Source organism: Calonectris borealis, chromosome 1, assembly GCF_964195595.1.
Source record: "Calonectris borealis chromosome 1, bCalBor7.hap1.2, whole genome shotgun sequence".
Taxonomy (NCBI): domain Eukaryota; kingdom Metazoa; phylum Chordata; class Aves; order Procellariiformes; family Procellariidae; genus Calonectris; species Calonectris borealis.
The window spans coordinates 72262572-72278585 of record NC_134312.1 but is presented as its reverse complement, the minus strand read 5'-3'; the positions used below and the strand labels follow the sequence as shown (position 1 = coordinate 72278585).

The 16014-nt window shown below is 40.6% G+C and overlaps 1 protein-coding gene across 1 annotated transcript in view; it reads right to left on the bottom strand.

Annotated features, from left to right (window-relative positions):
- PIK3C2G (phosphatidylinositol-4-phosphate 3-kinase catalytic subunit type 2 gamma) overlaps positions 1-16014 on the bottom strand; it is a 209323-nt gene that overhangs the window by 7991 nt on the left and 185318 nt on the right. The gene's annotated exons all lie outside the window — the stretch shown is intronic.

Here is a 16014-nt window from a genome sequence, read left to right as displayed (position 1 = left end):
ATCCTTGTCATAGGAGAGACCGCTGGTGTCCTGACAATAACTAACTTCTCCATTGGGAACAAAAACAGTGCTTGTGTGTGTGAACAACCAGGTCTTGCCCAACAAATCTCTGGTTTTTGTTATCTGAAATGATCCTTCAAGGCAAATGATGTGGTCAACTGCAAAGCTTATTATTGCTATCGTTAACACCATACAGCATCAAAGGATGCACTACTCAAATCATTATATATTGTCAGCACTAGGCGAACAATTAATGTTACTATTGCTAACCTCCCCAAAGTACATCTGATTTAAAATATACATGGGATTTAGACAGATGGGATTCAATGGCCAAAATAAGAATGCCATTAAATGTCAGTGAAACTAACAAGTATCTTCCTAGGACAGAGTACCATATTGTTAATGCAGGATTTATAATTTACACTGTTCATTTGAAAGCCCATCTCTATTGATCTAGGACTATACTAAAACTTCAATCAAGGATTACAAATAACAGTCTCTTAAAAATCAGGAAGAAGAAAGAATTGTAGCCTTAAATACTAGTCCAAGCAACCAGGATCCTAACTAATCAAGTTCTTCCCTTCTCAATGGATAGATAAGCATCACTGTAATTTGAAAGTCAACAGATTTTAGTCACTTCAGGCTAAAAAGGGAATATGGTTAAAAAAATAAGGGGGTCGGGGTCATTCTTGAAGAAGACCTTACCAGCTCAACTACTGAGGCCCAGCACAACGATCATCCCTGTCTCAAGCATGGAAATACAGCACATGGGGAGTCCTGTAAAATGTCAGGCTTTATAAATCATCCCAGCAGTGTATTGCCTAACCAGGGACCATGTCGGAGCTAATTTTAAAAGTTGAGGTCAGCAGCAGCTGCAAAGGGCACCAGGCTGAGGAGTCCAGGTGGTAGGTAATGGGCTACAAAGGTGCAGTTCTGCTCCCCTTTGAGCTGCCAAGATAGGACAGGGTGTAGTCACAAGTGCTGTGCCCCACTGCACCCCTCAGGATGACAAAGGTACAGATCACAGCAGCGTCCTTTGCATTTGAAACAGGCTCAGTCTGACATTCACTTGCCAGAGAAAGAATCCAAGCTGATTGCCGTGTGATTGTTTAACAGGACCGGGGTATCCAGAACCACATGTCATGAATTGAAAAAAAGTCAGATAAAATTGTCACTTCACCTTTGAGCTGCTCCTTGTACCCTGCTAGCAACACTGGCACATTATCTAGCCTTCAGCCAACTAACCTTCCTCCATCAGCCAACTCCTCCTAAAATCTAAGGAAGGCACTTTGCAGTAGTGCTGTGGCCATATGAAACGTGGACAGAAAATGACTTCCTCGCTATCCCTTTGAATGTAGCTAAATACATGTTGAAAGAAGTGAATAGGAAGAGAGGGTCAAGAGAGAAAATCAAAAAAGAGGATATTTTAGCGATTCAGAGAAGAAAACTCGGGGCAGAGCAGTTGCTCTGGGATCTTTCAGAACTAAAACAAAGCCACTTTTCATGAATAGTAGCAATCAGCAGCCAGACTGTTAGAGGTAATTTAAACTGCAGCCACCTGAAATCCAACTAGAGATCTTCGTTCTGGTTGTTGGGTGTTGTTTTTTAACCCCCCTGCTTTTCAGATAACATTTTTCCACTTCATCTTCCCTTGCTGAGGAAAGGCAAACAGGCCACTCCAAATTCCACAATTGTCCCGATTTTCCATCTGTAGTGTCATTGTTATGCCGTCAAGCGAACAAAGCTTCAGCTGAGCACTCTTCAAAAGCCAGATCACATCTTCCACTTCTCAACTGCCCTCCTCTGCCTCCCGATATGACACAAAACACCTAACCAGGGTCTCTAAATGTTAAAAAGGCTCTGTCCCACTATGCACTCATCATTCAAAACTACTGAGGAAGAGCAGGCATAAATCAGCCATGGCTTTACAGGAGCAGAGTCTGGGTAGCTCGTGTGATGAGTTTGTGCTGGCTTCCCTATTGATTGGCACAATAGCTGAATCTTTTCTTGTGAAGAGCCTGCTTCACTGAAGGATTTCTTGGGACAAGACTTGCAATGGTCATGGAAGGAGCTGTACTTTGCTAGACCCTCCCTACCAAGGACAAAAAGAGGGATCTTGGCAGTTTGACAATCATAGTGTGAAAACAAGAGTGGGATTAACATGGCAGAAATATCTTTTTAAATCTAAAGTAGGTGAAATTTGAAGTAAACTGTTTTATTAAGACAACTGGCATGGCAGGCAAAAATCCCAAGCTTTCAAGCAAACTAGTCCTTTCTCAGGCTTTCACATGTGAGTTGAGCACTTTTTTTAATAAAGGAGAATGGAGGAAACATCAGGCCTTTTTTTCTTTCCAGAGATGATGTCTTCTGTCATATTACAGTATCACATTTAGTGAGCAAAACCCCTGATTATCCTTTCACTTCTAATTCAGACTGCATTGGCACATTTATAAACTTATGTGAACATGAAGAATATCTGACGCTGACAAGTCTATGGGACCGGATGGGATCCACCCGAGGGTACTGAGGGAGCTGGCGGAGGAGCTTGCCAAGCCACTCTCCATCATTTACCAGCAGTCCTGGTTGACAGGGGAGGTCCCGGACGACTGGAGGCTTGCCAATGTGATGCCCATCTACAAGAAGGGCTGGAAGGAGGATCCAGGGAACTACAGGCCGGTCAGCCTGACCTCGGTGCCGGGGAAGATTATGGAGCGGTTCGTTTTGAGGGCGCTCACAAGCCATGTGCGGGACAACCAGAGGACCAGGCCCAGCCAGCACGGGTTCATGGAAGGCAGGTCCTGCTTGACCAACCTGATCTCCTTCTATGACCAGGTGACCTGCCTGGTGGATGAGGGAAAGGCAGTGGATGTGGTCTACTTGGACTTCAGTAAAGCCTTTGACACTGTCTCTCATGGCATTCTTCTAGAGAAGCTGGCGGCTCACAGCCTAGACAGGTGCACTCTTCGCTGGGTAAAAAACTGGCTGGACAGCCGAGCCCAGAGAGTTGTGGTCAATGGAGTTAAATCCAGTTGGCGGCCGGTCACGAGCGGTGTTCCCCAGGGCTCAGTTTTGGGGCCAGTCCTGTTCAATATCTTTATCAATGATCTGGATGAGGGGATCGAGTGCTCCCTCAGTAAGTTTGCAGATGACACCAAGTTGGGCGGGAGTGTTGATCTGCTCGAGGGTAGGAAGGCTCTGCAGAGGGACCTGGACAGGCTGGATCGATGGGCTGAGGCCAATTGTATGAGGTTCAACAAGGCCAAGTGCCAGGTCCCGCACTTGGGTCACAACAACCCCATGCAACGCTACAGACCTGGGGAAGAGTGGCTGGAAAGCTGCCCAGAGGAAAAGGACCTGGGGTGTTGGTTGACAGCTGGCTGAACGTGAGCCAGCAGTGTGCCCAGGTGGCCAAGAAGGCCAATGGCATTCTGGCCTGTATCAGAAATAGTGTGGCCAGCAGGAGTAGGCAGGTGATCGTGCCCCTGTACTCGGCACTGGTGAGGCCACACCTCGAATATTGTGTTCGGTTTTGGGTCCCTCACTACAAGAAGGACATGGAGGTGCTGGAGCGTGTCCAGAGAAGGGCAACGAAGCTGGTGAAGGGCCTGGAGAACAAGTCTTATGAGGAGCGGCTGAGGAAACTGGGACTGTTCAGTCTGGAGAAGAGGAGGCTGAGGAGAAACCTCATTGCGCTCTACAACTACCTGAAGGGAGGTTGTAGCGAGGTGGGTGTTGGTCTCTTCTCCCAAGTAACCAGCGATAGGATGAGAGGAAATGGCCTCAAGTTGCACCAAGGGAGGTTTAGATTGGACATTAGGAGAAATTTCTTTACTGAAAGAGTGGTCAGGCCTTGGAACAGGCTGCCCAGGGAAGTGGTGGAGTCACCATCCCTGGAAGTATTTAAAAGATGTGTAGATGAGGTGCTTAGGGACATGGTTTAGTAGGCATGGTGGTGTTGGGTTGATGGTTGGATTCGATGATCTTAGAGGTCTTTTCCAACCTTAATGATTCTATGATTCTAAATACCAGTCTCATTTGCACCAAAGAATATCTGTTCTGGGGGGGTCCATTGTAAACACAGAGTAAGATTTCTAGCATATTTACAAGTAATTTTGTTATTATTAATGGATCAAAAATCACTGACTTCTGTCCATAGTCCAGGCCAGAAGGAAAATCAAAGGGTACCTTGGGAATGCCATTTTGCACGTTAACGACTCTGCAAAACCTTTATAGCTTGAATGTACTTGTGATCAACTGAACAGAAAAAACCAAAGTTTTAGATTGAATTCTATTTATGATTAATACTGTAGTAATTTCATTAAGCCAAAAATAAAGGAAGCTAACTTCCTTTAAAAGAAGTTACTCCCAATTTAAATTACTGTCTTAAATCTTTGATTGTGTATGCTTGTAAATAAATTCAAGCTATAAAAATCCATAAGGCTGGAAAGGTATAAAATCAAGTTCCTAACAGAAATGCCATAGCTCTCCTTGCTATGTCTATGCACAAAAAACCCCCAGTGATTTTGATCTGCCAATAAAAAGCTTGAGTTGAATTTAGAAGCTGACGCCCTGTGCTTTCTTCAAATACAAACAAGCCACAACTGAACAATTTTCTCAAAGAATGACCTGCCTACTTGACCTTGATAATGACTGAAGTTTTTAAGGAACTCAGTTACAATTGTGTATATATATGTTTAAAATGTAGTTTATTTTTGAAATGTTATTTTCTTCTAAAGTCAGGCAGAAGGTGCTGAAAATATTTAAGAATGAGGGGGAGTGAGGGAGAGGAAATAATACTCTGGATTTACTTCTCTCCACATCTGTAATTCAATACTGAAAAACCAATACAGACACGTATGTGTTATGGATGTGTTCCATTTTTCACTCCAATTTTATTTTCCAAAACCAAAAAAGTATTGATATTTACTTACAGAAACTCATGCAGAGAGGTTATGTCCTGTGTAATTTAATTTTAAATGTACTAGGTGTAGCTGGGAAATAATGGATGAAATTCAATTAATTTTTCCACAAGAATTACATTATCCTAATGACTTTTTTCCCTTGGTCATTACTAACCATCCACAACTCTCCTTAAGGATGGATTCTTTGTTAGCATTACGAAAGGCCTAACTACTTCAAAATTTGCCATATATTGAACTACGCAATTTAGCAGCCAGTATGAATAGTGGGCCTTACTCATATGAATTTTAAGGAAAGTTTTATGATTTTAAAAATGCACTTTAGGGTTAATTTATTGTAAAGCTTTTTGAAACTCACCTCTTCCTAAGTGACATCAAATTTTCTTTTTAGGTGACTATTGCCTCCAATTTAAATCATGTAATCAGTTTCTCTTAGTGTTAGACATGCAGATATTTTTCCACCTTTTGTCCTAGAGTGAAACAGATTGATGGCTCCTGAACATTTGATAGTTCCAGCTGCTGTTCTCTTTTTCCCATTTTTCATTTTCAACCATCTTGACAAAAAAAAAGAATGATCAAAGGTAACTTGCATTAACTAATACCACCTTTCCTCCTCTATAAATAACTTCCTTTCTTCCCCCAAAATTAATTTCCTGGACATTTTCAAATCTCAGTTGCTTTCTTCCCTTCTTCAATGAAAAAAAGAAATCCAGGCTTTAGAAAGGCTCCCATTTCAGCTACTGCCCCCAAATTAAAGAAAAAAAAAAAAATCCTTCACTTTGTCCATTAGCTCTAACTCTCAGTTTTCCTATCCTTTACCTTCATCTTGTGTTTTTCTCTTACATGCACTGCTGGGAATTTATCTTCTACATAGTGAAGAAAGAACTATGAAATATTCCTTAATGTTTAATATTGAGATATACTTACATCTTTAAAAATCATATCACTATAGCAAATGGTTAGAAAAAACCTTCACAGCTACAAAGCAAAATGTTTATATATTAAGTGTAGACATGAGGCAGATTTGATTATTATCCAACAAAGGAGGATTAGAAAAAAATCCACAGAAGAAATTAGCCTCGCACCCCAGTAACCTGTATAAATTACTAGCTGCCTCTTGACCAAATTAAAACTAGTAAGAAATGTGGAAAAGCCATCACTGCTGCTACATTGTCTTTCACTTTCTCTGAGTCCCTGTGTAACTTAGCAGAGAAAGGCTAAACCCTGTCTTTGTAAGCTGCAGCTTAATTAACAAATACGGCCTCTGCCTTAGAAAAAGATAACATCCTCTGGGCTAATTCTAAATTTAAAGAGCTGAGAAAATAATCAGCGCTAAGACAATGATATTACAAAGCAAGAGGTTCCTTCAGAAACAGATTAATAAGATATATAAACCTTCAGGACAGACGTGATTGCTGTGTGAACGGGCGGTTGCGTTGTTACTTCATAAATCCTAACGTGGGACTGAAAACCCTTCCTTGTTTTTCCTTTGAGCTCTGCATTTCCCAAAGCAGTGAACACCTCTATTCTATTCTCTATCCTGCTACTAAGCTTTTAGTTTTCCTGCCACAAAATATTTTCAAATTACTTCAAAGAAAATTCAAAATAAAATCACATTTGCAGGAATTAAATAATAATTACAAAAGAAGATAATCCACTATATCACTATGGTGCACCCTGCACTGTCTGCTGTTGGCAAGACAAAACAGAAAAGCAACCGGCCAAAAGTGATTGCACAAATAAGGTATTTTTTCCCAAACAACTGTTTTTTTCACCTAAAATTTGAAAACATTTAACTGCTTCTCTGCAAGATAGGTTTTATTTTATTGTATTTTCTGATACCAATTTTTCCCCCCTCTTCTCTGTGAGCAACTTCATTCCTATTCCTAACTTCTTTCCCATCTCATGCATGCATCCAGATATGTACGTAAACAGAGAAGACACACTGTGACAGAGGTCACTGGCACAGAGGTCACCCGCAAAGCAACAAAAAAAGAAATGAAGTTTATCTCAACTTAATGCAGGGAAATAAAAAGATATGTTGTTTCAGAACAGAATATATTTTGTTTCAGGGAAGGTATGGAAAGCATTTTTTGAGCAGGCATTTTCTACCTTTCAGAAATCTGGTAGCGTCAGTGGTGTCAGTGGAGCAAGCCTCCAGATGGCTTTGTCATTTACTATGATAAAAATGCAGAGGTGCTCTATTCATGTTACTTATTTGAATCTCCAAATATAGCTTATGCACTTCGTGCAGCCCAATACCTTCAACATCCTCATCAACCTGCCTGTTCTGCATGCAGCTTGTCAGCGCACCAAATGGGCGAACAGTGGGTGCTGTTAATTCACGAAAAAGCAGTGCTTTTGTCGCTGTAGTTTATACCAGCCCTTTCTCTCCAAATGCATTTTGACAAAAAAAGTGCAGGTTTACTGGTTCAGCTTTGTTTGTAGTAGAGTAGCAAGGACTTGTGCAGTCGAGCTGTTAATAAAAGACGGTATGCTGCATTCCTAACGGGGAGAACTATGCTGGCAAAAATAGGATCTAGAGCTGTCCTGAGTCACAAAATCTCTGAAGAGTGAGCCAACCAACACTCTCCAAGGTCTCCTGGCTGTCAAATGGGAAAAACTAACCCTCAGTTACTGAGACAGAAGGGAAGCTTCACAGCTAACGCACTGCAACAAACACACCAGTTCTGGGCAAAAATGTTGAGGTGTTGACCTATCCCAGTGTATATATGAGGTAGGTATGTAAGTTCCCAGTAAAGCCTAAGCAGATCTCTGTAACGCTGTCAAGGAGGGAGGCCAGAAAGAGATTCAACTCAATGTATTGTGGACATCTCCCGGCTTGGCTTGGTTCAATTGCCCACGCTTTGGTGTCTGGCAACATTTGAGACACATACGATGCTTAAGATTTCTGCATAAACCCTCAGACATGACACAAGCCTTACATGAGGCCCTCCTCTTCTGCAGTGGCAGCTGGAGGCCAGATGGCACATGTTAGGTCATCTCCTATATGTTTAGGAAAATAAATTGGGACTTAAGTCTCCATTGATCAAAAAGGGAATGTAGGTGTCTAGGCTAGGATCCAGTTTCTAAAATACTGCTGCCTCATGTCACCTCAGATGACAAAAGGTGTGTAAGGAGTTGGAAATATGACAGGCTTTATGGGAAACTGGCACCATTCTGGTCATTGGAGGTCAAGGAAGATACTTCATGGTACTCAAAACAGCCATGATCAGGCAACTGAATTCCATCACATCATATATGTATGCATCTTGGGGATTCAGACTGAACCCCACTCCAATAAGACCAAGGCACACAGACAGTGGGATTTTTTTTAAATTAACAAGTATTATTTGTTAAATATGAAATAACAGTTATAATATAAATATTAAAAACCAGTTTTTTTTCTTGTAAGGAGAAAGACAGTTCTGGGAAACCGGCTGGATCCCAAAAGATTCAGGATTTCCTAAGAACTATGTGAAATGCTTCTGATCTGCCTCAGTCATTTGAGAGAAAAGCCCATCTAACTCTACTTACAATGAGGTAAATAAAATGAAAGCTGGCCTGTGATACCCAGAAGGTCATAACGGTTTCCCTTCCAAGCCTTTATTTCTGTAGAGCTCTGAATCCAGAATCAGACACTTTCAGAAAGATGAAGAAAGGAACTGAGACATAGCTCTGATGCCCTGTTTAGAAAGAGTAATTTATAGTCTTGATGATCCAGAAAGAGTTGTATATTAGGATAGACACAATCCCAAATGAAATGGGGAAGAGTCTCTACAACTATGTGACTGTAACTGTCAGGTAAAACAGGCTTTGCCTTTTACTGACCATCGGTGGTAGCAGACAAGGAGGGCTAGAATTTAGCTCCAGCAAGTAATGATACAGCTTTGTGTGTGTTTACTGTTTCTGAATTAACAAAGAAGAAAAAGATGTCTTAGAATGGCATGTGTCCCTCAGTCTAGCTCCTGAGCTCTGACACCCCTCTAATACTTCACCAGTGCTCAGGACTAGATTACTGGGTGCTCCACATAGCGCCATGTGGATATAAAAAAGTTACCAAGGCTGCAAAAGTAATATAAAAGAAGACGACTGTGTTAAATGTACAACTCCCAGTAAAAGATTTGAGCAAGACTCACACAGAAGTTTTTTTCTGAAAGAGAAGGAGGTGACAAGATATGTTCTAGATTCCTAAACCACATGTTGTATTGCTATCTTTAAGTCATTTAAACTCTGCTTTTTTGCATAGATGAAAGAAATCAAGGTTCGGTCATGCTTTAAAATTATATTATTCTATGGATACGCAATGTTGGTGCAGGGCATAGAATGCAGAGAGCAGATTTCATGAACAGATCTCTGAAGCTTTTATTCCAGAATTACCACCAAGCCTATAAAAAAGATAAATTCCATTGCTTTCAACCCTGTATTACTATTGTGCTTGGAACATTTAATTTTCAGATGAATATTTAGTCGCAGAGTCTATGACACTGGCTGAGATAAGACTGATCTAGTTTGGACCCTTAGAAACATAGATCCCAGAATTTATTCTCTCTTTAATAAAGCACAGGGAAGAACAAATACTTAAGACAACGTCCCCATTTCGCTTTTCTTTTTAAATCACTCAGACTAACACTGTTGCTCCCTGTTAGAGGGCATGAAAGAAAATTAGCCTTTGAGAAAAGAAACACAAGCAAATTCTGCTGTTCTGCTTCTATGTTTTTGTCACATATATATTATTTTCTCTTTTTGCCTAGGCACAGATAGTAAGTGAATATAAAAATGCATAAAGAAATAGTGACACTGTTATCTGTGTCTTCACCCTGCACTATTTTTCTTCTCAAATTCTTAATTAGCTTAAAAAGTCTGAATATGCCTGATCCAGACTATTTTTAATTTCTCAAACTGTACAGAACTCCCTCCACTTTTCTTTAGATTATTCTACAGCTTGCCGTCTCCCTCTGTAAGAAAACATTTCATTATATAATGCATGCGATTTCTGCTCCTTAATTACCTCTCATTACTTCTGCTTACAATCTTGCTCAATGTCCTAAATAATTCCTCTTGAACCTTGTGGTCTTCTCCCTTAAATATTTGCACAATTGACTTGTGTCCTTGTTAGTCTGTTCTTAAATAAGTTTTAGCAACAATAAATCACTTCTGAAGGATCAATCACTTCCAGGTAACCCTACTGAGAACTGTTCTTTGAACTTGTATTCTAGTTCTAAAAAAAAAGTCCTAAGTCCTGAGAGAAATATTTTACTATCAAAGCCTTATAAAGATGAACTACTTTCTTTCTGCACCATGACACCAGGATCTGGCCTTTCTCATTGGCATCTCTTATGTCTCACCATTTTGTTGTTTTATCCTCACATTACTGTGGGATATAGATCTATACCTCCCTGAGGAAATACTTTTCATTTGTCCAAGCTGGTTGTAGGGTTCTGGAAATTACTTTTATTCTCTTGATCTTGCTCTGTCTCCACTATTATTTTTAATGTCTTCTTCATTTGCAACCAGTGGCAAATTTAATTTATGTTCACCTTCATCTCCCAGATCATTCATATTATTAAACCGAGCTCACTGTTTGTTGGGTTTTTTTTCTTATTCAGCACATATCAGCTATGTAGGGAATTACTTACTTAAAAATTAGCAGTTAGAATTAGAGCTGAGGCAGTACTGCAACTGTGACAGATTAAATGGTTTAACAAGAAATAATAACAAAACTTTCTGTACAACATATTTGTCAAACACCTTTCATAACAAATATGTTGGAATCCAATGGTAATCCCTGTGCCACAAGAACAGACCTCATCTCTTCCCAATTTAAACTACTGCTGAGTAGTAGCACCCTTTGTTTATAGGTGTTCAGCTAATTTTCACACCAAAAAGAGAACATAGTCTATATCTAAGCTAATTTGCATTCATTTTTAAAGTAAAAGCATTTTCTATGAATATAAAATTAAATCCAAATTCTTTATAAGCTACAGTTAGTAAAAGAGCTTTCTTTTCATGGCTTTTTATTCTGTTTTTCTGTGCCAGTGTAGGGAGAACTCCATCTGAATGTGTTACGTCCCTCCATCAGCCAAAGTGCTGATTTCATTCTGTCACCGACACTTTCTGAATAACTTTTGTTCAGCTCAAAGGGATTTTTTCCACTTGTTTTCTATCCCTGCATGACTGGCCAGGCTTGGCCTACCTATGCAACTTCTTCCCGATCCCTGTTGGCTGATCCATGGGCCACAGTAAAGCAAGCAGGATACATTCATAATATTCTGAAAGGATAATGTGGTTTTTTATTTAATTGGCAGGCATTGCATCGCTGGCAGGTAATATATTTTCCATTTAAATCTATATAATGATATTCATAAAGTGTAAAATTTAGTGGGCCCATGAGAGGAACGATGGGAACCAACTAAGACTGAACAAAAATCCCCACCCTTTACTCACCTCAAGCTAGAGACAAAGCCCAGCAAAGGCAGTGGAGCACCTACCTGTACCCTATGCGGGAACTTCCCTACAGCCCTGCACCTGCAGGCTCAGAAATAGATTTCACCCCCACGGATTAGGGGAAGCTTGGCTTTCACCTTTCTTCCCAAAGAATTTAAGCCATCACGTCTCACAAATATTTTTGGAAGCAATTTGTACTCGGATGGTGTAGGACACGAAATGGAAAGAGGCTGGATGTCTGTGTAAGCCTAAAGCTGATTACTAATTCGTCACCCACATATCCGCTATCCCAGAATCATTAATCACCAAGAGTGGTACATGACAGCTTCAGAGTTTTTATAAAAGGAAAGCTGGAAGTAGTTTTGGAAAGTACTGTAGGAGTTTATTTTTCTTCCAGCAAATTTTCCCCTTGAAAATTGGTTCTGAATTCATCACCCACACACGCTTTCCCGAATTCTAGTAACATTTCACATTTATTGGCATGAGGTTCAGGATAAGTTGGATTTGTTTCTCCTCCCCACCACCCTTAAGGAGTTATTCTGTCCACAAGAAGTAATGGGCAAAAATGTTTAGCAGCGAGGATTGAAAGTTTAGCTGCTTATCTAGAAAAACAGGGCATGCCTGAAGTCATGGCAATGAAGTCGGCAGACAAAGCAGACTTCCTTCTGAGCCAACGCTGAACCACTGTTCCCTTCTGGTTCTCTGTGAAGCAGGAAAAGAAATATATTAGCCAACCTTTTCTGAACTTCAAAAATGGCTATTTCTTTTGCCTCTGATGTCTTTTTGAATGAATAGACGAGCAAGCCCGGCAGTGCAGCAGTAGGTAGCCTGGCTGTTTCTGGCTGTGCAGTACTAAGCTAACCCAGAGTCTGCTCTATGTAAGATCTGGTATGGTCTTGATATCCCCCATTCTCCGTGTTGGTTAATACAGGCGAATGGAACTGGACTTGAGCATTTCAAGTTCAAAACCTATATGTTTTTCAATTTTCATAAATCCACCTCCACAGCTTCTATGCAGATCTAGGAGCCTACATTTTCAAGGTAGACTCTCAGGTTTTCTTAGCAGTCCCTCCGTGCCCCTGTTCCTGCCTGCTGCTGTTTTTCTGGGTATTGTGCTGCCACAACTGGACTGTTTTTGTTCTTAGCTAACAAGTCCTTTCACATGCCAAAACAAACCTCCCCCGGGGCTCCTGTATCTTCCTTCTAAGACCACTTAGTGCACTTTGCCAGGTACTGCGCTATTGCGTTTGTAGAATAAGCCTGCCCTGTCTCATCCCCTCCTGCTGCCACATCTCCATGCCTCAGAGGTCTCTCCATATAACCTCTCCAGTTTTCAGCCCTCCACAAAGGTTTCCTTCTAGCCCAGGTTCACTTTATTAAGGCAATATTGCCTGTACTGCCTATGCATAAAGTGCCCAGTGTTGCACTGTCTGCATTTGAGTGGAGCAAGTAATGCCCCAAGAGGCTGACTTAAAATTATATACTATGCATATTTGGAAAATTGCATTTTATTAGCATCATGGCTTTTGTGTCTTTGAAAATCTGATTTAAAGTTTTTCTCCTCAGTAGTCATAGTGATGCCGTTCAAATCATAAGTAGAAACCGTGAGCCTGATGTGAGTCACCTGACTTACAGAATCTCAGGATTCAAATAAAACTACGCTTGAGACTGAAACATTGTTAGTATCTTATAATATCTATTTAACAGAACTTGTCTTCATTTTACACCCACAATCTTAAACCGCAGACAAACATTTGCAACCAGTCTTATATCTCTCTGTTCAAACAGTTTATCCGTCTGCATTGCTGGTTTAGATGCAAGTATTTTCTCAAGGAAAAAATATAGCTTGTGCTTTACACGGGGTTAGATTAGATTAATGGTCCTTTCCAGCTGCAAAATCTATAAGGCTGTTCTTCTCCATTGTTAGTCTTTGAATCATTTTTGATAGAGTTTTCTTCAAGCAGGACTGGCTTTCATAACACGACTGAAATGTTGATGAGAGGACAAGGGAGAGGACATTCTGAAGCAGATCTAGGGATGACTGACTTAACATCTGCAGCAAATTTGGCACATGTGGATGCACCAGATCAAAAGTGCCTGCACTGTGGAGTCCACGCATGCACCCACATAAGACAGTCCTCTGGCAGGTCTGCACCAGACCAATAGCGTTTTTTGTCTTTAACATCCCACATGAATGGGGATTCATGAAAAAAACCTGCAAAGCTACAGCATTGCACTATTTCGACTTCATCCTTTAAAAAAACTATGTGACACTTGACAATGGCTATAAACAACACCACCTCCTTAGGGATTCTCTTGTGTATTGTATATTAATACAGGATTTGCACAGCAGGATCTAGATCTCCTATTAAAACCCCTAGAAGTAAACCCACACAAATACTAAATAAAATTTATTTACATGGATCCAAAGTCTCTATCACAATTCCTGTCAGTTCTGTGAAGCTACATTTGGGATTAATTTGGCCCACTACAATTATTTTCACAGCTGAACACATCATAAAATCACTATAAAGAGATAAATCAAATGGAGAAGAGCAGCACAAAAATTATTTACTATAAATTATGAAATAAAACAAGATAGCAATGTAATCTCTGCACAGATGAACCACTAAAATATAATTAGTGAGACTCTGCAAAAGACTGAATATACCTGAAATAGCTTTAACATGTCTTGAATAAGATATGATCTTGGCATACTTTTAAAATCCCTTTTCAGCTCAACCAAAAAAAAAAAAAAGCAACAGAAAGGAAAAAGAAAAGAGAGCATGTCAGAGAGACTGATCTATATGACTGGAAAGCTGAGAAGATTATTAATGGGATAAAGAACCTTTCTGTTATAGGTTACTAGTCTGAAGGCAGTCTGGTATCACAGTACCCCAAAGCACTACTATTTCATATTTCAGATCAGATGACGATGGATGGATGGCCGGACGGAAGGAAGGAATCGGAAGCCCAGGACTTAAAAACATGATTTCCTAAGTTAGGCTGCTAAAACAATGACCTTATTTTCAAGTCGTGAATCATTGCTGGTCTTACTGAATTGGACTCCTACGACTTCTCTGCAAACTCACTAAAATGGATTTAATTTAAGTCACCTACTTTCAAAAGCTAGCAATAACTTAAAGTTGTATAGTCCCTTTCCATAATGAAGTGAACTGAACCCTGGATTTTATTTTTGCTGTACACAGCTATCTATGCTGTAATTTATTTTCATTTAATTAAATGGCTGGAACTTTCTAAGTTAAAGAACACTGTTAGGAGCCTATACACTAAAAATGAGGGAAACAAGGAGAAAGACTATTTCCAACATCTGTAGCTCTGTTTGTGTGCATATCCACATCACCTGCCTGAACTCACAGTGACATCATCAGCATGGCAATCACTTAAATATACCCCTCCCACCAACTAGAACTTTACCAGAAGTTTATCAAAGTCACTTAGCTTTAAAAAGCACGATAGAAAAAATAAAGAGGGTCTTATACTGTATCCTGAAGGTAAAGTTCGTATAAATTGGACCTGTCAGTGGAGGCTGATCTCACCTGTCAAGGTGGCACACGGGAAACAAAAGACAAATCTCTCAGGACAGAGACTTATTGGATGTTATAGACCAAAATGAACATGCTTGAATTGCAAATCAGAAGGCAGAGCGGCCAACAGAGAACAGTTGGAGCTATGTAAGCCTCATGTGTCTCATACAACTAATTAAACATTCAGCCTCATTTTATTACTGGCTGGTGCTCACATAAGCTCCTCAGTTTGGCCCCATTTAGGGAAAGCGATTGCAACCCAGTTTGGGATGGAGGCGGCATCAGTGTATGCAATGACTGAGAACCCGCAACGGTTAATAAATGCTTTAATCTGCTAGCTGAACGAAGATAGTGAAGGATCTCTTTGCCACAGCCATTACTTGAGACTTGAGCAATCGGGAATTCAAGAGCACACCTGGACGGCCGAACTCATTATGAAACAGCAGACACGCCGCTTCAGCCGAGAGATCGAGGGATCGCACACGACACGGGCCAGATCTCTCAAGATAGCCTCACCAGCCAGTTTCACCTGTCCTGCGCTGCGGGAGCGCTGCCAGCTTCCCCCTCTCATAGTCTGGCTCCAGGGACGCACAGCATTTACCACTCAGCCTCGTGACAGAGCACATGTTACAAAGCTGAGCATCACCCCACCAAATGACATTTCTTCTTAACGTACACCACCACTCCCTCTGCTGGGCCCTTCCCTGTTCATAGACCAGTCATGCCGGACTTGAAAGAAATGTATGGATAATCAGTCAATAATGCTGACATCCTACGAAAAGTCATGCCGCTGCATGATGCCTTTTGTCTGACTGGTATCAAAATGCGTCAGTTCAAAGGGCCAAAACAGTCATTAAACTGGTTTTCTATATGGCCTGGAAAAGGCCATTACCAGCCATTAAGGAAACCCAGTTTCTGTATCTGTCCCATACCTATAACCATATTGAGCGAGCTCAAAGGAAGAAAGCAAGTGTTAAATGATGGCAGAACAGCATCGTCGTTATTTTGAGTTAAAATTAGTTATCCCGGAAAGGGTGTTTGAGGATTGATGTTTTCACAGTACTCTGCAAATGCAAGGACTTATGAGCTATAGATTATGA